This window comes from Microcaecilia unicolor, chromosome 11 (assembly GCF_901765095.1).
Source record: "Microcaecilia unicolor chromosome 11, aMicUni1.1, whole genome shotgun sequence".
In the NCBI taxonomy this organism is placed as follows: domain Eukaryota; kingdom Metazoa; phylum Chordata; class Amphibia; order Gymnophiona; family Siphonopidae; genus Microcaecilia; species Microcaecilia unicolor.
This window is the reverse complement of record NC_044041.1, coordinates 200,304,638-200,328,245: the sequence shown is the minus strand read 5'-3', so window position 1 is coordinate 200,328,245 and position 23,608 is coordinate 200,304,638.

The following is a 23,608-nucleotide window of genomic DNA, read 5'->3' as shown; positions in this document are numbered from 1 at the left end:
GGTATTATCAACGACGACACCCAGATCCCTTTTGGTCCGTAACTCCTAACATGGAACCTTGCATGACGTAGTATAATTCGGGTTCCTTTTTCCCCACATGCATCACCTTGCACTTGTTCACATTAAACGTCACCTGCCATTTAGCTGCCCAGTCTCCCAGTCGTAAGGTCCTTCTGTAATTTTTCACAATCCTGTCGAGGTTAACGACTTTGAATAACTTGTGTCATCAGCAAATGTAATTACCTCGCTAGTTACTCCCATCTCTAAATCATTATAAATATATTAAAAAGCAGCGGTCCTAGCACTGACCCCTGAGGAACCCCACTAACTACCCTTCTCCACTGTGAATACTGCCCATTTAACCCCACTCTCTGTTTCCTATCCTTCAACCAGTTTTTAATCCACAATAGGACATTTCCTCCTATCCCATGACCCTCCAATTTCCTTTGTAGCCTTTCATGAGGTACCTTGTCAAACGCCCTTTGAAACACATCATGCATGTGAAACCTTTGAGCATACGATATAGCAAACCAAATGACCCGTATCGATCAAGAGATGGGTGATAATAATATGTAGAGAGCTATATCCGTGTCCAACCATAGGAAACCATATCACTAAAATATCATTACAGTTAGCTTATATAAATATTTAAAACGCAATTAAAACCAGTCATTTTGACAACATTTTGGAGGAGGGGGTGGGGTGTCCGGATTCACTGGGGAAATCTGTCAGCATGTTTCCCTAGTGAATCCAGGAAAAACTCGGTCCAGAATCAGTAAGGGTTCGCCTCATATTTTCAAAATTATGTCAACTTCTTTAAGATTTGTTTAGCCAAGTTGCAAAAAGGTTGCAACCTTTTTAAAGATTGTACCTTCCTAATGATGAGCCTGTCAGACTCACTCAAATGCCAGAATCCTTGCTTAACGTTCCCTCGAAATCATTCCATTTGGGGGTTGAATAGCATTCCTTTCGACTCAGATGGCATTTCAAACTCATTACCCAGGAAACTGAAGGAGGGCTGTAATATCAATGATCTGCATTTACAATTCAAGAGCTCCTGGGATCTTTGTTTTTCAATCAAGCAGACTTTACTCCCTTGCAACCGGATTCTTTGCGAGTTTGCGCAGCCTTGAATTAGAGGAACTCAAGAGCGACCAAAAGAAGTTCTGGTACCTGATCTTTTTGAAACCATACAGATCACTTTTCAGATGGTCCCTTACAAGGGAGTTCCTTTATGCATTTATTTACATTGGCAGTGGTGTAGCCAAGGGTGGGCCCAGGCCAGTGGCGTAGTGGGGGCGGCTGCCACCCGGGGCAGATCGTCACTGCACCCCCCCCCCCGGGTGCAGACCAACACGACACCCCCCCCCCACCGGCGTGGACCCCCCCCCCCAGCATAGCGCCACCCCGACACGGTCCCTACCTGCTACGAGCTCCATCCATCTGCAGCGCTGCTGTAAAGAAGAAATCGCTTCGTCGGCCCTTCCCTCACTCACTGTGTCCCGCCCTTGAGGAAATAGGAAGTTACGTCAGAGGGCAGGACACAGTTAGTCAGGGAAGGGCCGACGAAGCGATTTCTTCTTTACAGCAGCGCTGCAGATGGATGGAGCTCGTAGGCAGGTGGGGACCGTGTCGGGGGGGAGGCGCTGCGCCGGGGGGGGGGGACGGATGCACCCCCCACCCGTTGACACCCGGGGCGGACCGCCCCCACCACCCCGCCCTTGCTACGCCACTGGCCCAGGCCCACCTACTTTGGGCTCAGGCCCACCCAGTAGCAGCACACCTATGAAGTGTCTGGCAGGGATTCCCAAGCCCCACCAGCTGAAAATTCCTGTCCTTCCTGCATACCAGCCTTCCCTCTGATGTATTCCCGCCTATGCGGAAAGAGGAAGTTGCATCAGAGGGAAGGCTGTGGAACCAACATGAGCAGTGTGTATTATTTGCTGCTTGCTGCCAGTGAAAATCTGCTATTTAAAAAGTATGGGGGGAGTGGGATGTTTCAGAGACCATATGGTATGCAGGCGACAGAGGGGGAGACCAAATCACTTGTGGGACAGGGCAGAGTTCTTGTGCCCACCCATCTTGGGCCCAGGCCCACCCAAAATTGGGTGTCTGGCTACGCTCCTGATTTACAGGTTAATTGTTTTCCACTTGCTATTTTCCAGTGGGTGGCCAGAAACTCAGCTACACCTGTTCTCTGTAGAGCTTAAGTTGCCGACAAAATGGAAGTGGAACAAGATAACATAAGGGGCAGAGGTAGCAGCAACAGGAAAAGAGGGGCAGGATTTGGGAGTACAATGAATGCTCCCCTCCCCCCCCCCTCCTCTTCTTGCAAGATTGCCTGGGAGGGAGGGGCAGAATACAGGCTGCCCTGGAATGTCAAAAGAAGTGATGGAATTGTGTTCCAGGATGTCCCCCCTAGAAGTTAAGCCCTGGTCCTCTGGAAGTTTGGACACTTGGCAGCCGAGTTCTCTCTTTTCCAGTTAAAAGAAACCTGCACAGGTTGTAGGGTGTGCTGCTCCTAGGATTTGCCCTCCACTGAACTGTTGAGGTGGACCATTCAGAGGATTGAACAATGCCCTCTACTGGCAGGTTTGAACAGCTTTTCTTCTGGGATCTGTCCAACATATGACTCGCAGGCAAACCCAAGCAGCCAAAAACAAAGCAGAGATAGTTTTGGCACCCCAACGGCAGCCAGACTAATTTGGCACATCAAAATACGAAAGCGCGAAACCCTACGAGAAAAACTACACTGGCTCCCACTAAAAGAACGCATCACGTTCAAACTTTGCACCCTAGTGCATAAAATCATCCATGTAACGCCCCAGCCTACATGTCAGACCTAAGAGAACTACCACCCAGGAACGCAAAACAATCTTCTCGCACATTCCTTAATCTTCATCCTCCCAAGTGTAATGGTCTGAAATACAAATTAATGCACGCATCTACCTTTTCCTATACAAGCACGCAACTCTGGAATGCGTTGCCACGTAACCTGAAAACGGTCTATGAACTGACCAATTTCCGTAAACAACTGAAAACCTATCTCTTCGACAAGATATATCACAAAGATCAACATGTGTAACTGTATAATCTTTTGAACTTCTAGTACTGTCTTATAATGTCTTTTGCTTTAACACCATCATGTAATTCACCACCATGTAACACAAACCCTCTGTAAACCTAACGTATAACTTCTATTTCCAGTACCAAGATGAATAATTGTAAGCCACATTGAGCCTGCAAAGAGGTGGGATAATGTGGGATACAAATGCAATAAAAAATAAAAAAACATAATAGCCCCAACAAAACAGCCTTGTAACAAAATAGCCCTTGACAAAACAGCCCCCTAGAAAAAATTAGCACATCACAAAAAGTGAAATCTTCACTGATAAAGGCTCCAACCAGCATTGCATTGTATAAAGCATATATCAATAAACAAGATTCTACAGCTGCCAACTGGTATTCATGATCTGTTCTGTCTTTAAGGAAACTATTCTTCCATCAACATGCTAATTAAAAAAAAACATATTGCCATCATTTTCATAGTCTTGCCAACGTTATCCTGTTTGGCAAAGTAAGATTATTAGGAAAAAAATGCAGTGCCATATTCTTGGCAGGGCCCTTTTGTCAGGGGGCTAATTTGTCAAGGGTTATATTGTGGGCAGGCCGTTTTGACAGTGGCTGGTATGTCAGGGGCTATTATGTCGGGAGCTTTTTTGTGGGGCTATTTTGACCGGTACCTACTGTTGCTATCTACTTCACATTGGTAGATCTCTGGTGAACCAGTTCCTGCAGAGAAGACACTGGTCACTCGATATCCTTCTTGGTGTGGGAGACCGTCATCTACCCCTCGTGCTATAAAGTGGACCCATTCTAACCTAAGACTTTTTCCTTTCAGAAGAATTACAAGGAACCAGAAATATCAATCTAAATGCACCGACTTTATTGAATATATTTGCAAGAATCAACATGAAACATTTTATTCTTCATAATTTTGAGCATATGGCTCCTTAAATTTAAAATCCATTTTAATTAGATGTTAGCCTAAAGGAAACACATTAGTGAACAGAAAAATAACTACAGTTTCTTAGAATTCTAATACAAACTAACTATGCAATTGACAGAAAACACATTTTAGTACTCTGTGTGTTTGGTTTATATCGCTAAGAGCTGCCACATGACCCAGAAAGCCCTGATGCACTGATCCAGTCCATATAAGCACCTCTTCTAGTTTCTCCAGGGAAAGCAGGAACCACAAACCCTTTGATGCAATATGGTAAACTGGAGTAGATTAGAATGTCTTGGTACAGTAGGGGTCAGGTAGCCTAGTGGTTAGAGCACCGGTCTTGCAATCCAGTTCAAATCCCGCTGCTGCTCCTTGTGATCTTGGGCAGTCACTTAACATGGAGAGGTGATTGGCGTAGTCTATATACCATCAGAAATTTAAACCTATTCTAATAAAATATAGGTATGCTTTAGAGAATACTAAAGCATTAGGATTTCTTTTTCTCCGTGTGGAAACTAGTCCTAAACACTTCCATAAGTGCCAAAGCATGTAGTCTGAAGGTGGGTATACACATGGGTGGGACATGAATTTAAACATGTAAATTATAGAATACTATAAGTGTGTATTTCTTAACAAATTATGTGTGAACATTTGTGTGGTTGTACCTAATTGCATATGGGTAAATGTGGTTCTATATTCTCAAAAGGGAATGGAACTTGACATACCACTTTTCTGCAGTTACATTCAAAGCGATTTACATAGTATATACAGGTACTTATTTGTACCTGGGGCAATGGAGGGTTAAGTGACTTACCCAGATTCACAAGGAGCTGCAGTGGGAACTAAACCCAGTTCCCCAGGATCAAAGTCTGCTGCACTAACCACTAGGCTACTCCTCCACTAGCAACATTCCATGTAGAATCTCAAATAGTAGCAACAAAATCTGAAATAGTAGCAACAAAAGAATCTCAAACAGTAGCAACATTCCACGTAGAATCTCAAATAGCAGCAACAAAGAATCTCAAATAGTAGCAACATTCCATTTAGAATCTCAAATAGTAGCAACAGAATCTCAAATAGTAGTAACATTCCATGTTCCACTGCACTAACCACTAGGCTACTCCTCCACTAGCAACATTCCATGTAGAATCTCAAATAGTAGCAATATTCCAGAATCTCAAATAGTAGCAACATTCCATGTAGAATCTCAAATAGGGAACAGGAAATGGGACTTGATATACCACCTTTCTGTGGTTTTTGCAACTACACTCAAAGCAGTTTACATAGTATATATTCAGGTACTTATTTGTACCTTGGGCAATGGAGGAATAAGTGACTTGGCCAGAGTCAAAGGAGCTGCAGTGGGAACAAGTGAACCCGGTTCCCTAGGATCAAAGTCAGCTGCAACCACTAGGCTACTTTCCTTTATAGAACTGGTTTCAGCTAGGTACTGCTTTCTTGTTGTCTAAAATAGGTGCCCTTTCTAGAATTATCCTTCACATCTTCATCATATCAAGAGCCAAAGCTGTTACTTGCAGTAAGTTTAGATTTAGCCCTAGCGTTTTTATTTCTCAGCAACTTTGCCGATGCACCAAAGTTTTTAAAAGTGTAAGAGGCAATTTTAAAGACAGCAGACCGTAGGCCAAATACTAATCAATGCATCTTTTGTCTCGTTAATAAGGGGTTGCCACTACACAAGACATGCTGAGCTGTAAATTGCCTCTTTTCAATACAGAAGATATAATTTGTGGTCTGGAAATGCTTAAGGAATAATTACATAGGAGACACTTTTAAACTTTCCTTTCTTTGGCCTACATTTGTTTATTTTAAGTTTGGACGTGTAAACTTCTCCAATGAAACATAAAAATAACAATATAGTCTTTCTTTTACTATTTTATCACTTGAAAATCCATGCGAGATCAAGCACATTTCTTGTGTTGTAAGCCAGTATCTTTGAATGTTGAGAGATCCATAAGTGAGCTGCTTTTACCAGTCTGTAAGCAACAGGCAGTAGCTGTGTTACATTCACTGTAAAAATCTAATTACTACTATGAGAAGTGAGACCTTTTCCACTTGTGAGTAACTCTTGAGAGCTGGTCACAAATGTACTGAGTTAATCAAGACTTGATTGTTGACCCTTATTTTTGCATATCCAAGTAGATTAACAAGTCTGCTGCACTGCTTTGTCCTCCACTGTGAGGAAAGCTCACAGGGGGGAACATTCAGCCCAGGGCAGTAAGCTGACCTAACCCCAGATATCCAATGCACAGCCTGGTGGTATTTAATATACTATAGGTCAATAAGTCTCTTATTGACTATAAGTGCATTCACTCTGCCGCTCCCCAGTACCTCTCCACTCTTGTCTCTCCCTACGCCCCCTCTGGGTACTCCGTTCTGTAGATTTCTCTTATCTATCCCCTTCTCCTCTACTGCTAATTCCAGACTCCCATTTTATCTTGCTGCACCTCACGCCTGGAATAGACTACCCGAGCCTCTATGTCTAGCCCCGTCTTTGGCCGTTTTCAAGTCCAAACTTAAAGCCCACCTCTTTACCAATACTTTTGACTCCTACTACTCAAGTGCCCTGTCCTTTTATCCTCACTTCTTTATTCCCTTACCCTTATTGTTCTGTTTGTTTACCTGTCTTATCTAGATTGTAATCTCTTTGAGCAGGGACTGTCATTTTTGTGTATGGTGTACAGCGCTGTGTATGCCTTGTAGCACTATAGAAATGATAAGTAGTAGTAGTAAACTTGGCGCATAAGGACAGTTGTTTTGCTATTCTAACCTAGGGCCCCTAGCAGAATGTTGAACATGGAATGTTGCTACTATTTGAGATTCTACATTGGAATATTGTTACTATTTGAGATTCTACACTGCTACTAATTGAGATGCTACATGGAATGTTGATACTATTTGAGATTCTACATGGACTGTTGCTAGTGGAGGAGTAGCCTAGTGGTTAGTGCAGCAGACTTTGATCCTGGGGAACTTGGTTCAGTTCCCACTGCAGCTCCTTGTGAATCTGGGTAAGTCACTTAACCCTCCATTGCCCCAGGTACAAATAAGCTTACCGCTTGCTAAAAAGCCCGGCGGTACTTCCCACCCCCAGCGCACCGTCAATATTCGACACTACAAATATATTCATTTTTGTAGCGCGGTGTATACCCGGCAGCAATGCCTCAGTTACTGCTGGAGCCCTTACAACCCCTTCAATGGGTGGTGGTAAGGGCTCCCCCCCCCCCCCCCCCCGAAATGGCCGCTTGTAAGTGCTTCACTTGCCACACAGCCATTTCTTTAAAAACAGAAAGACCTACCTTTTACCAGATGCGTTAAAAGGGCAGCCTCGGTGAACATCACGAACACACGGCCAACACCACCACAGGCCCCCGTTTGCCACAGCTTGGTTAGTGGACTGAATTTGCCCGCAAAGGGGTGAATTCTATATATGGCACTGAAAAACAGTGTATTCTAAAGGGTACTCTTAAGTTAGGGGCAGTTATAGAATAGCGCTTAAGCCTGGGATTGCGTCTAACTTTAGATGCAGCCATTAGCACCAACCGAAATATGCTGCAAATGTATGTGCCTAAATTGAACACATATTCCCCCCCCCCCCCCCCTTAATCTATTACAATGCACCATAAATGCTAGGAATGCTCCTCTTCCATCCATGAGCCTCCCATTTTTCTTCACCCAACGCATAATTAAACTCTGGAATTCGTTGCCGGAGAACATGGTGAAGGTGGTTGGCTTCGCAGAGTTTAAGAAGGGGTTGGATGGTTTCCTAAAGGACAAGTCCATAGACCGTTACTAAATGGACTTGGGAAAAATCCACAATTTCAGGAACAACATGTATAGAATGTTTGTACGTTTGGGAAGCTTGCCAGGTGCCCTTGACCTGGATTGGCCGCTGTCGGGGACAGGATGCTGGGCTCGATGGACCTTTGGTCTTTTCCCAGTACGGCATTACTTATTTCCACCGCCCTTTTTTTTTACTCTTGTGCAAAATTTAAGGGTGTAAGTTCTAATTAAATCTAATTAGTACCAATAATTGCTTATTAAAATGTCAATGATTGGCACTAATTGACTTGTTATTCAATTACATTGCATGAGCAAATTGGATGCATGTCTAAATTAGAATATTGAGCCTTCAGTTATTAATGGTCCTTCTACATTAGAGCTTGTTAACAATGTTATTAGCAAGTCAGTCCCATTCCATAAAATAGGACCTTTGGTAAAATAACAGGTATTATCTATGTTAAATCAGTAGCACACATTAATAACTCTAGGCATTAGTTTCTCGATCACTTGAATGTTGGGTTCTAAAGTCACTTGTACTTTAGCATTGGGGAGTCAAGGGTCAAAATCAGGAAACAGGAACTGAAATACAACACTGATAAAAAGGGAATGTAAAATAAAGAATTCTGGGAACTCAATGTTGCAGTTACTGTAAGAGATTTAGGAAACCTTGAGAAATGGTCAAAGCTTTGGAGATTCAACAGGAAAAAGTGCAGTCTTGCATTTGGAAGATAATTCTATACCTGAGCACCAAAAGTAGGTGCCTAGATGCAGTGCACTAAGGGTGAATTCTAGTAACATAGTAAATGACGGCAGATAAAGACCTGAACGGTCCACCCAGTCTGCCCAAGAAGATAAACTCATTTTACATGGTATGTTATACTTCATATGTTTGATTTGTCCTTGCCATTCTCAGGGCACAGACCGTAGAAGTCTGCCCAGTACTGTTCTTGTATTAAAAGTTCTGAAGATTCTGGAATCCTAAAGAGTTACAAGATTCCGGAATCCCAATTAGTAGCAACATTCCATGTAGAACCCCAAAGAGTAACATAGTACATGACAGCAGATAAAGACCTGTATGGTCCATCCAGTCTGCCCAACAAGATAAACTCATTTTACATGGTATGTGATACTTTATATGAATACCCGAGTTTGATTTGTCCTTGCCTTTCTCAGGGCACAGACCGTGAAAGTCTGTCCAGCACTGTTCCTATACTAAACGTTCTGAAGCTAACGTCGCAGCCCCTTAAAATTTACACTCCAACCCATCCATATCTATTCAACCACGATCAGGACGCAGACCGTGGAAGTCCACCCAGCATTGGTTTTACTCTCCAATTACCGGCGTCGCCACCCAATCTCTGCTAAGATTCCGTATATCCATTCCTTTTAAACAGGATTCCTTTGTGTTTATCCCACCCGTTTGAATTCCATTACCATTTTCACATTATTCTATAATGGCACCTGGGCACCAAGGTTCCATTATAGAATACTAACATAAATCAACATCTACACGCCTACAATGAGGTGCATCCATTCATGCCATGTTAGTAGCAGGCATAAATACGTCCTTCTAAACGTGGCACTTTAGTTCATAACTTGCGATTTTTACCTATGCCCTACCCAGGATCCACCCATGTGTACTCATTAACACTTTGATTCTATAAAGGTCACCCAAATTTGGGAGATCAACATTGGGCACAGATCCCAGGTCTGCATGCAAAATAATTAGTTAATGAGCTATGATTTAATTATTGGAATTTAACAAGCAATTAATTACTTAATTTGTAATATTTGAATCCCACATTTTCCCACCCATTAGCAGGCTCAATTTGGCTTACATAATACCGTCAAGGCAAACGCCTGTGCGCAGAGATGATTGCGCACTGTTTTATAACAGTGGGTGCCCAAATTGGATCACATGCAACTCAAAAGAGGGTGTGGCCATGGAAGAGGCGCAGTGTTATAGAATAACGGATTTACACCAGGTTTCAGCAGGTGTAAGCCCTGGCGCCCAACGTTGGGCACAGAAATCCACTCTAAGTGCTATTCAGTAAAAGGTGTTGAGCTTAGGTTTTTCCTGGTGCCTAAATTTAGACCTGGGTCTCAGTGTAAACAGCCTCCTCCCCTTTCCTCACTCACTTCAACTTTACAGTCCTGTCCTCCACCCTACGGCTGTTAGTCCATTTCAAATAATCCACAGTTCCATCAATAACATGTCCATAGTCTGGTAATTACCTTCCTGGCTTTTAGAGGGATCCCTCTCTCCCATCTTCCAGGTAATCTCCTCCAGCAGGCTTCAGGCTTTCCAGGTTCCCATCTCATCTCCCTCTCTTGTCTTGGAGGGCGCTCTTTATAGGGTGGCTAATTATCCTCCCCACCTCTTTAGGCCCCTCCCCCTGGTCCCAGAAAGGTCCAGGCCCAGAACTCTCTCCAACTTTCCATCTCCTATTCTGAGAGTTCCCCCTGGTGGCCTCTTCAGTGAAGGGCAGGTCCTATACCATGAGCACCCCCTAGCTGTCCCTTCCGGTCCTTACACTGGTGTACCCCTTTTGGCTCCCTCTAGTGACCAGATCAGGGCATTTTCCAGACTTTTCCTAGGACAGCGCCCTCTGGCAGCCTCCTCAGGGTAGGGCAGTCCTGTGTTTATCACAAGGCATTAAAGTTATATGGAATGAGGGAGTGTTAGCTTTTGGGCTTGTAGGTGGTCTATAAATAATAATAATAATAATCAATGGAACACGAGAGGCAGATGTGCAAGAATTGGAAGGAAATGACTGCATTCTAGGCGTTACCAATGAGCTGCTCAGAGGCTTTATTCCCTCCTTTATCCATTATCACCATGCCTCCTAGATATCTCCGCTTGGGTTGGATCTCCATGTATAAACAATCACTTCCTAAAATCACCATTTATAGGCACTTGTGGTCTATGTGTGTAACTAGTGAAGAAGTGGCCTAGTGTTTAGAGCATTGGGCTTAACATCAGGGCCGTGCCTAGGGTCTGTGGCGCCCCCCTTCAGACCATCAGTTGGCGCCCCTCTGCAGACTATCAGTTGGTGTGCACACGTGCCCCGATTCCCCGGCGCTTTAAATTTACCTCTCTCCGCCTCCGACATCTGCGCAGCGTCAGTGAAAGCGCTGCCTGTCTGACGTCTCTCCACCAGCCTTCCCTTCGCTTGTTCGTTCCCTCTGTGTCCCGCCCTCAAGGAAATGACGTCAGAAGAAGACGGGACACAGAGGGAACGAAGAAGCGAAGGGAAGGCTGGTAGAGAGACGTCAGACAGGCAGCGCTTTCACTGATGCTGCGCAGACATCAAAGGCGGAGCGAGGTAAATTTAAAGTGCTGGGGAATCGGGGATGGAGCGGAGGATTAAGTTTGTTTGTTTTTTTTAATACAACTACGGCGCGGTGCCCTTGAAGGCAGGCGCCCCCTGCGGTGCTTACCGCGCTTACCGTGTTGGCACGGCCCTGCTTAACATCCAGAGGTGGCAGGTTCAAAACCCACTGCTGCTCCTTGTGATCTGGTGCAAGTCACTTACCCCTCCGTTGCCTCAGTTTACAGTGTAGCTGAATGTAACTCACCTTGGGCTACTGCTCAAAAGGTGTGAGCAAAATCCAAATTCATGCATAGAGATGCTTCAAAAATAACCTCCCTCACCCTCAATATCTCTGCAGGTCCACAGTCTTTCCAGCTGTAATGGAATAGGATTAACTGTCCATTCCCTACCTTCTCTGTCAGATACTTGCAGGGGTTTAAGCACCTGAAATGTGCAGAAATTTCCTTCCTGAAGGTAGCGTCGGCCTGTGCCGTGCTGCCTTCCAGACACTGTATGATATCGATCGGGTGTCTACAATCTTTTTGGACAAAGCTGGAGCTCTGAGGTGCAGTAAGAAACAGAAACGTTTTCAGTTTTATGTGGCAGCTGTAGACTCTCTGCTCCTGCATTCCCCAGGGGAAAAGAGTAAAAAAAAATGAACACCAGCCATAGACGTGCCTTCAACGACCTGCAGCCATCTGATGCTAGTTAGCTGTAATCTATGTAGGTGATAAGGTAAAAGGACTGCATGGCTCCTCGGGGAGTTTTAACTCGTGGACGGTGAAAAAGACGCAGTAGGTCAAATCATGATTCATGGGCTCCAGATGGCAGACGGAGCAGCCCGTATGCTTGTGGCTGTGCTCAGGACCTTGGCGGGCATGAGACATGGGAGTTTCAAACCAGGCCTGCCTAAGACCCTAATAAATAGTTTGATGTCATTGCAATTCTGTTGAGTTGACATTAAGTATATTTTAGCATTTAATGTTCTAGTCTGTAGTGATAATTAATAATAAAATGAAAGCCTTTTTTTTTTTTTTAATACCGAAGGATGATTCCTTGTCTCCAAGAGCAGAGAACCTGGGGGTACAGTATAATTTGTGACATGGCATAATTTCTTTTCAACTAGATTTCTTTTTTTTATTATTATTATGAAAGCTGAAATCCATACATTTTGTAATGATTAGCTTTGCAGATTTATTAAAATGTCACACTGTAATACCGCTTTTATGGGAAGAGAATGAAGAGTGACTTACAGCTAGGGCGCAATTTCCACATCAGTTCCCTGTGAGCATAATGGGCCATTTCACACTGAAAACATTACCTAAATGGTGTGGTTAGGACCTAGGGATGAAAGGAAATATTCCTGCTCCTTGTGATTTTGGACAAGTCACTTAGGGGCACTTTTATTAAGCCACGGTAAAAAGTGGCCTGTGGTAGTGTAGGTACATATATTTGGCAAGCGCCAGGCCAGTTTTTACCTCATTTACAAAAAAAAGGTGCTTTTTTAATGGGACGGGAAAAGGGCCTGCAGTAAAAATGAAACCAGCATGTGCCCAAAACTGGCCTGAGCCCTTAACACCTGTGACAAGGCTACTGCCAGAGTGGCTGGGATGAAGCATTTAGACCCTGAAATACGAGTACCAGAAGCCATTGCAAGGAGGGAGGAGGGAGGCAGAGAGTATTCTGGAAACAAGGGAATGGATTCCCAGCTCCAGCAGAGGGATCCAGGGGGATAGCCAGGCTGAGCCTATAATTCCGCCCCCCCCCCCACTAGGGGGAGGCAGAGGGCAGAAGCTCAGTTCCCCTGGATACGCAATCAATATACCATGCGGCCCATCCAGAATGGATGGATATGGAAGGAGGGGTGGATCAGGGGGGAGAGGAATCCCAGGTGGGTGGGAGGGGGAAGAAGCCTCTATGGAGTGGGAGAGTTCCCAGGCAGGGTTGGCCAGCTCCTGAGGGTTTGGAAGGGTGTTGGAGGTGAGAGAAACCTGCTTTATTGAAAGCCTGATGTATTTGGAACCCTGCTTCATTTACCTGCTTTATTGGAAGCCTGCTTTATTTTTATTTGCTACATTTGTACCCCATGCTTTCCCACTCATGGCAGGCTCAATGCGGCTTACATGGGGCAATGGAGGGTTAAGTGACTTGCCCAGAGTCACAAGGAGCTGCCTGTGCCTGAAGTGGGAATTGAACTCAGTTCCTCAGGACCAAAGTCCACCACCCTAACCGCTAGGCCACTCCTCCACTCTACCTGCTTTACTGAAAACCTATGTGGTTGGAAGCTGTTTGTTTGGGGATAACCTATGTATTGAAGTTGGTGACAGCTGTTATTGGCTTGATAATAAAAATCGTTTAACCTAGCCACTGTCTGCAGTTGTGCTGAGATCTGGCAAACGGCTGGTGAACGACTCCACCTTGCTGGGAAGCAGTGGACCCTTTTCACACACCACCCATTGATCTAGTGATAAAGGCTCTTGCACTACATGTGCGGTGACTGGTCAGCGCAAACCAAGTGCCAGTTACCGTCGGAACCGGTGCGCATTGGAGGAAATATTATTTATTTATTTATTGCATTTGTACCCCACATTATCCCATCTTTTTGCAGGCTCAATGTGGCTTACAGAGTGAGGTTATGATAAAGTCAGTACATGATTTAAATACATAAGTCATCCATGCATTATGGGTGCGTGCCAAACCTGAAATTACCACCAGGAGGGCGCACTGGACTGGCGGTAGTCTCATTTGGGCATGGGCTGTACGCACGTAGAGCCTACCGTGGCTTAGTAAAAGGGCCCCTTAACTCTCCCTTGCCTCGGGTATCAAAAATGAAAAGGCAATGCAACAAATTTGCACCTGCAGTTATGTGCACGCCTTGCTTGTGTAAAAGCCAGGAGAAAATGCCATTTATGCACTCAGGCACCCTAGGGTTTATTCAATAAGTGCACTTAAGTAGCATCGGGCTAGATTCAATACATGGCACCCTAAGATAAGCTCCAGAATGATCCGCACTAAGCTAAAGAGCTCTCTGTGCAGAATGTCCTTTCCAGAATACTCGCTTAGTGTGCACTTTGGGCTAGATTCTGTTAACGGTGCCAGAAAATGCCACATAGAAAACAAAATAAGCATAGGCGTAGGGTTACCATATGGCTCCAGAAAAAGGAGGACACATTGATCCAGTCCAAGTTTTGCTTCCATTGAAAGCAATGGAAGTAAAACCCAGACTGGCTCAATCTGTCCTCCTTTTTCTGGAGCCACCTAGTAACCCTACATAGGCGTACCCTGTAAAGTACATATAAATTTATAGAATAGGCTTACATTTCTGCATGATGCTGAGCACCTCTCCACATGACCAAATGTAGTTTTTTTTTTATTTAGATTTTGCTCACACCTTTTTCAGTAGTGGCTCAAGGTGAGTTACATTCAGGTACTCTGGATATTTCTCTGTCCCAGGAGAGCTCACAATCTAAGCTTGTATCTGAGGCAATGGAAGGTTAAGTGACTTGCCCAAGATCACAAGGAGCAGCAGCAGTGGGATTTGAACCGGCCACCTCTGGATTGCAAGACTGGTACTCTAGCCACTAGGCCACTCCTCCACTTGTTATTCTTTAGGGTTCTACATGGAATGTTGTTACACTTTGAAATTCTGCATGGAATCTTGTCACTCTTTAGGATTCCAGAATCTTGATATTCTTTGGGGTTCTACATGGAATGTTGCTATGCTTTGAGATTCTGAATGGAATCTTTATTTATTTATTTAGATTTTGCTCACACCTTTCAGTAGTAGCTCAAGGTGAGTTACATTCAGGTACTCTGGATATTTCTCTGTCCCAGGAGGGCTCACAATCTAAGTTTGTACCTGAGGCAATGGAGGGTTAAGTGACTTGCCCAAGATCACAAGGAGCAGGTGCTCTAACCACTAGGCCACCCCTCCACCCCAAAGAATTTTGTTACTCTTTGGGGTTCGACATGGAATGTTGCTACACTTTGAAATTCTGCATGGAATCTTGTTATTCTTTAGAATTCTAGAATCTTTATTTATTTATTTAGATTTTGCTCACACCTTTTTCAGTAGTAGCTCAAGGTGAGTTATATTCAGGTACTCTGGATATTTCTCTGTCCCAAGAGCGCTCACAATCTAAGTTTGTACCTGAGGCAATGGAAGGGTTAAGTGACTTGCCCAAGATCACAAGGAGCAGCGGTGGGATTTGAACCTGCCACTTCTGGATTGCAAGACCAGTGCTCTGACCACTAGGCCACTCCTCCATGAGCTTCTCAGTCTGGAGGGGCAGGAGAAAGTGGGGATTGCTCTGGGCCCTGAAGAGAGAATGTTGAGTAAGGAGGTCTGATGGGGGAGGGGGGTAGAAGGACCACTTTTTGCTATGATGAAAAACAAACAAATGCAAACTCCATTTCTTTTTCATTCATTTCAGTAATGAAGCAATGGGGATTTCATTTCAAACAAAAGTACATGTCTAATTCCTTCCAGTTCGTTAAAGATAACATCTGCCTTTAATCATTTACCAGAATCTGGAAGAATAAACTGACTGTGTTGGTCCCATTGGTTAACACTTTCCCCTTGGAGGGCTAATGATGATCCCTCTATCCAGCCCCAAGGAGCCCATGGAAAACCGAAAAGCACAAATTGCAGAGAACCAGGGGAACAATTATTACAACAACCGCCCCCCTTTTGTTTGCCAGAGCATTAAGAGGCTTCGGGGTAGGGGGGAAGCTGAAAGGGGGAGTGAAAAGAAATCTGGAGCAGAAATAATCGTTTAAAATGCATTTATTTTCCAAAATGAGCCTTAAGTGTCAAGCTGTTTTCTCTTCAACGGTGCTGGGATGAATAAGATGGCTTAAAACTCTACTGTATATGGTGTTTTGCATTTATATAATTCACTCAGAGGTTCAGTAGTTTCCTCTCTAAGTCAGGGTATATTGCATGCCTCTTGAATGTCACATATAATTCTTGCAGAAATGTTTATTTGCCTAATGTAACTTTTAGTGGCTTGATTATTTATTTTCTTCTCTTTGTCAGGAGAGGAAAAACTGCCCTACCCCCAGCCTACATACTTATTACGTTAGGTAATCAGTTAGCCTCGGCTCTTTCATCTTCCCAGTATGAATGAAATGCACTTGCTGCCAAGTGGCTTATCAAAGAAAGAAAGAAAGAAAAAATAAATTCTAATTTTAAAAATTATCCTCCATTTTAATTTGCTTTCCAGTTCCAGAGAAAAATCTGCAAGTGCTTGATATAGCTAGAAAAAGGGAACAGTCCACAGCATCTGTTATGCATATGCAGAGGGGCCATGATCTGGACATGTTTTGGGTGTGACTAGAGTGGGCCTAAAAAATAAACATGTATCCCCCCCCCCCCCCCCCCCCCCCCCTCAATTAAAGAAAAAAAGAAATGTATCTAGAAATCAAAGTCACCACCATATGTAATAAAAGTGAGCCAAGTATAGGACAATCAAACTATTGTGACATCACTGACAATTTTGGTTCTTATTGGTGGAATGAGGCATTATGACATCACAATATCAGCTCTGGTTACCAGAGGAGGGAAGTGCATTGCTATATGTAACACAAATGAGCCAAATATAGGACAATCAAACCATTGTGACATCACTGACAATGTTGGTTCTTATTGGTAGAATGAGCATTATGACATCACAATATCAGCTCTGGTTACCAGAGACTAAAACTCTTCACATTAAAAGGGGGAAGTTATCAATGTGGGCAACTGTTAAGATGGGTTATTTTACCACTAACTTCTGCTATTTAGCACAGGTCTCATTTTATGCAATGAGACCTAGTTACTAATAACTGGGGTTAACAGTAAAATAACACGTCTTAGTGGTAGCCCATGTTAATAACTCCCCCCCTATGCTTCTATTTCATAACATAACCATGTATATGCCAGAACACAAATATTAACGTATCCATGTTGACTCATTGATATTTTAGACGTTTATAATTCTAAAATAGATGTTCCTGCTGCATATAATTGGCATATAAACACCCATTTCACCAGGTATTTTAGAACAGACTCTATGCTGGCAGATCTGATTCTAAAATACTACCAGAACTTGAGATGTCCCAATTCTGATTTGTACTTCTTTTCTACTGATGGTAAGTATTAAGCAGGTGTTCTCTCTCCCAAAGGGAACCTCAAAGGTAGGGATGGGTAACCACGGTCCTGGAGGGCCACAACCTAGTCAGGTTTTCAAGATTTCCACAATGAATATGCATGAGATATGTTTGCATTGTAACCAAGTACCTCTAAGTGCAGCCAAGGATAGGACAATCTCCTCCAGCCTCGGGCTCCCGGTACAGTCAAGAAATAAATGTCCACCCGCAACTTCAATCTTACTTTATTCCATGCAGGTTTCTAGTAGACCTGATACACAGTTCCAACAGCAGCATTCACCTTCAATCTTAAGCACATATAAGCCACCTGAAAGTGTGTGGCAAATAGTCCCCTTTAAGCAGTAGGCTATCAGCACATACCAGGATTCAATACAGGCTCACAGTCAGCTCCAGTCTGGGCTCTTTATCCAGGGCACAGTAACAGTAGTTCAATTCCAAATAGAAGCAGTTCTTTCAGTTCATCATCACAGTTTAATCACAAAGCAGCAGTTTCTTCCTTCTACTCTCTTTACCTTCAGAAGAGTTCAATACTTTAGGGACTCCTCATACCCAAGGGATTTCACCCTGCATCAGCTTCACTGGTAAATTCAATACTTTAGGGACCTCCCTTACCCAAGGATTTTCAGCCTGCAAATACTTTTGGGACTTCCTCACTCCCAAGGGATTTCAGCCTGCTTCAGTACTTTAGGGACCTCTCTTACCCAAGGGTTTTCAGGCTGCAACTGTTTCTCTCTTCTGGGACTTCCCACCTGCCTAATCAATCCCTGGCTTCTGCTCTCACAACCAATCATTCTCCTTCCATTAGCCTCCACCACACCCATACCAGCTGAGCATTAGACTAATGATGAGCTCCTGCACACGGTTTCCTATCTCTCTTTCCCCCTAGTGGCAGCCCATCTACACATCCTGCCAGCTTACACCCATGTCTTCCCCCATTGCAGCTAGGAGTCCAGCCCGGGTTCCTCATCTCACCCCCTGGCTCCTTGCCTGCAATGCCTTCTGGGACTTGTATTTCAAACTGACACTGCCTTAACCCAACTACCCTGGATGTGACTTTATCACAGCATGCAATGGAAGCAGTGAATGCAAATCAATCTCATGCACATTCATTGCAGATATCTTGAAAACCTGACTGGGTAAATGGCCTTCGAAGACCATGGTTGCCCAACCCTGCTCTAGACATCCACACTTTGTGATCATGACAGAAATACAGGAACAAAGATCTCTCGCAATACTTCATGACTGTCAACAAAGCAACCATTTTAACACTATCTCAGAGAACTGGTTAATGGTCCTGATGCGTCTTATTGGAAATATTTTCTCCCATACAACCAATTGTTGCTATGAATATCAACCCTAGAAGGGCATCGAAAAATCACAAAATAACTGAAGAATGAACCTTAAAATAAGAAGCAATGCTTCCTCACGCATTTGGCTGGATAGAGGGGTCATCATTGCATATTGTGCCAATCAGGCTAACAACCCTGGGGGTGGGGGGGGGGGGGTCCCCACATTACCTGTACATAAGTATTGCCGTACTGGGAAAACCCAAAGGTCCATCAAGCCCAGCATCCTGTTTCCAACAGTGGCCAATCCAGGTCACAAATACCTGGCAAGCTCCCCAAAACTGTAAGATTGGTACACTACCACCCCCCCCCCCCCCCCCCCCCCCCAGTAAGAACACATGCTCCTTTGCTGGTTGCTCCATCTTCCTCATTCATGCTAAAAGCTCAGAAAATACAGTTCGTTCTCCTTCTAGGATTAAACAATTCAATTGTTTGTAAATTTACTGGCAGCTGTTCTCTCTTCCCCCCCCCCCCCCTTTTTTTTTTAATTCTGTGGCACTGCTTTTTGAATAAAACTATTTCTTTCTGAGTTCAGGCGGTAAAAATATAATCAGGCTACTGTAATATGATAACAGGATCCGACTAAGCAAGAGCCCCCCAGAGCCCCATTGTGACTGAATACCCTGTTAATATTTAGCTGTAACAGCAAACATTATGGCTTTGCAATTTATAAAACTGTACTTCTTTCCCGTTATGTATCAGATTTCCCAGAGCTCTCACTCCTGGAGGTTCATCTCATCAGAAGGAATCACATTTTGCCAAGGTTATAAAGGTGACATTTTCTTTAAGAGCCCTTTCTATTTGCTGATCCAGTGAAGCAGGGGCAGGTACGTTCTGAGAATGGATATTATCAGCTGCAAACAGTTCCAGACGGCTGATAAAAGTTCCAGGCAGCCAAGCTTGCAAACAGCCATCTGCGTTCCATTAGAAGTTAACTCCACCTCTACCGATTTATTTACTTAAACTGAATATCTTGCTTCCCCGGTCGCATCCAAAGCGAGTTACAGAGCAGCAAATAACGGTCTCAACTCTATGCCAAGAAAACAAAATGGCAAAACATCATCAACACAACAGTGCTGCAACTATCCACATACATAAGCACATAAGTAATGCCACACTGGGAAAAGAACAAGGGTCCATCGAGCTCAGCATCCTGTCCACGACAGCGGCCAATCCAGGCCAAGGGCACCTGGCAAGCTTCCCAAACGTACAAACATTCTATACAATCAAGCCATTGTGACATCACTAATGAGGTTGGCTCTTATTGGTGGAATGAGCCACTATGACATCACAATAGGTTAAATCACTGCTCTATGTAATAAAAGTGAGCCAAGTAGAGGACATAAGTACATAAGTAATGCCACACTGGGAAAAGACCAAGGGTCCATCGAGCCCAGCATCCTGTCCACGACAGCGGCCAATCCAGGCCAAGGGCACCTGGCGAGCTTCCCAAATGTACAAACATTCTATGTTATTCCCGAAATTGTGGATTTTTCCCAAGTCCATTTAGTAGCGGTTTATGGACTTGTCCTTTAGGAAATCGTCTAACCCCTTTTTAAACTCTGCCAAGCTAACCGCCTTCACTACGTTCTCCGGCAACGAATTCCAGAGTTTAATTATGCGTTGGGTGAAGAAACATTTTCTCCTATTTATTTTAAATTTACTACACTGTAGTTTCACTGCATGTCCCCTAATCCTAGTATTTTTGGAAAGCGTGAACAGACGCTTCACATCCACCTGTTCCACACTCCACTCGTTATTTTATATACCTCTATCATGTCTCCCCTCAGCCGTCTCTTCTCCAAGCTGAAAAGCCCTAGCCTCCTTAGTCTTTCTTCATAGGGAAGTCGTCCCATCCCCGCTATCATTTTAGTCGCCCTTCGCTGCACCTTTTCCAATTCCACTATATCTTTCTTGAGATGCGGCGATACCTGAGACAAAAATGCAAGGAGTAGATGTTCAGCCTGCAGTGGTCAGCAGTTTTTAAGCCGCTTACAACCAGGGACAGAATTAACCCCAGATATTCAATGACGAGCCATGTCCGGGCTCCAGCATAAAATTGTCTGGATGTGTGTGGTCACTTGGAGATTAAACCGGTACCGGCCAATATTCAGACCGGTGCCCGGTTAGCTTAGAGGATTAAGGGGCTCTGTGCTGGTGTTTTGGATGCGCGCTGGTCATTTTTTTCAGCAAGGCTTTTCTTGTGGCAGAAATGGATGTGCGGCAAAATTAAAACCCGCGCATGTCCGTTTTTGGCCTGAGACCCTACTGCCACCCATTTACTTAGCGGTAAGGTCCCACACGCGGCGGTAAACAGCCAGCGCTCGCAAACGGCTGATTACTGCTGGGTAAGCGCCACGCGGTAGAAAATAGAAAATATTTTCTACCGCGTGTTTTGGACGCACGTCAAAAATGGAATTACCGCCCGGGGCACACGGTAGCCGGGCGGTAGATCCAATTTGACGCACATTGGACGCACGTAGGCACCTATACGCCTTAGTAAAAGGGCCCCTAAGTTACAACAACTTTTTGGTTGACCTAACTTTAGGGTCCTTTTACAACGCTGCAGTAATTCCATCTCCATTTTGGACTCTTTTTCCCTTCTCTTTATCTCTTTTTACTACTACTACTACTTAACATTTCTAAAGCACTACTAGGGTTACGCAGCGCTGTACAATTTAACATAGAAGGACAATCCCTGCTCAAAGAGCCCACAACCTAAAAGACGCGTGAGCAGTCAGACCGATAGGGGCAGTCAAATTGGGCAGTCTGGAGTTCCTGAAAGGTAAGAGTTAGGTGACGAATGCAGCATTGAAGAGGTGGGCTTTAAGCAAAGACCCGAATATGGGCAGGGAGGGGGCTTGGCGTAAGGACTCGGGGAGGTTGTTCCAAGCATAGGGTGAGGCGAGGCAGAATGGGCAGAGTGTGGAGTTGGCGGTGGTGGAGAAGGGTACTGAGAGGAGGGATTTGTCCTGTGAACGGAGGTTTCGGGTGGGAACGTAAGGGGAGATGAGGGTAGAAAGATAGTGAGGGGCAGCAGACTGAATGCATTTGTAGGTAAGAAGGAGAAGCTTGAACTGAATGCGGTATCTGATTGGAAGCCAGTGAAGTGACCTGAGGAGAGGGGTGATATGAGTATATCGGTTCTGGTGGAATATAATAATATATATTTTTACCCTGTCCCTTCTCTCCCAACTAATTTATTAGTATTTGAATTACCACTGGTCTGGCAATAGCCATATCAGTGCATTGTAAGCCACCTTGAGCCTGTGCACATGTGGGAAAAGGTGAGGTATACATGTGCTAAATAAATAAATAAAATATGGCTTTAGCACGCCCTTACACAGGGTTTTCCCGCACGCTAAGTCCATTTACTGCAGCAATAAAATAGCCTATTTTCCATTTTTTTGAACTAATGCCATTTTTTTAAATTACACCATTTTGTAGTTGGTAAGAGCTCATACGGTATCCATGTGCTAATCAACAGGGGCAGTCCAACTATTAGAGCACCTGAGATGGGGGCCTAAGGCAGCACTCTTTTGGGAGTGACCCTGTTCCCCAAATTTACCTTCTTCGTGCTCCAAAAGCCTGTGGCAGCAGGCGCAGTTCCCACGTAACTTCTGGTTTCCTCAAACCTATGTTATTTAGGAGTGGAGGAGTAGCCTAGTGGTCAGTGCAGTGGACTTTGATCCTGGGGAACTGTATCGGGCAATCAAGCCATTGTGACATCACTGATGAGGTTGGCTCTTATTGGTGGAATGAGTGGAGGAGTAGCCTAGTGGTTAGTGCAGCAGACTTTGATCCTGGGGAACTGTATCGGGCAATCAAGCCATTGTGACATCACTGATGAGGTTGGCTCTTATTGGTGGAATAATGAGTGGAGGAGTAGCCTAGTGGTTAGTGCAGAGGACTTTGATCCTGGGGAACTGAGTTCGATTCCCACTACAGCTCCTTGTGACTCTGGGCAAGTCACTTAACCCTCCATTGCCCCTGGTACAAAATAAGTACCTGAATATATGTAAACCGCTTTGAATGTAGTTGCAAAAACCTCAGAAGGGCGGTATATCAAGTCCCATTTCTCTTTCCCTATTTGACATTCTACATGGAATGTTGCTATTCCACTAGCAACATTCCATGTAGAAGCCTGCCCTTGCAGATCAGCAATGCAGATCAGCAACGCAGCCGCGCAGGCTTCTGTTTCTGTGAGTCTGACGTCTGACATCCTGCACGTACGTTCATAGTATATAGAAGGAGCTGCAGTGGGAATCAAAACCAGTTCCCCTGGATCAAAGTCCGCTGTACTAACCACTAGGCTGCTCCTTCACTCTTCGGGATTCTGGAATCTTGCTATTCTTTGGGGTTCTACATGGAATGTTGCTACTCTTTGAGACTGTGAATGGAATCTTGCTAATGGGACTTGATATACGGCCTTTCTGCTCTTTTTGTAACTACTTTCAAAGCGGTTTACATAGTATATACAGGTACTTATTTGTACATGGGGCAATGGAGGGTTAAGTGCCTGTGGGCATCAACCCAGTTCCCCAGGATCAAAGCCTACTGCACTAACCACTAGGCTACTCCTCCACCGGCACTCTTGCCATGGTAGTCAGAGGCAAAATTCAGCAGCAGTACCCACTTAACCCATCTGAGCATGGTTTAACTGGACAGAAGATTCTCCTACCTGGGCTCCCAGGTTTTTTTTTCTTATTGCTTAAAGCCAAATAATCTGTGTCAGGTTATTTAGGATTTCATTCCAAACCTCTTGAGTAACTTTGCTGTACCAAGCTGTCACAGGCCATCGCCATGAAATTAATAATCTTTGAGAGCGGGTTCTTTTAAGGCAAACAAGAAGTGCTCTAGTTCATCCCTCTTGACATGCCACATTTTTTTGAAGCCTTCACTTTTTTTTTTTCTGCATAATTTGCTTTCATAGACTGTACTTTCACTGAAGAACATAAGCGTTCCCATACTGGGACAGACCAAAGGCC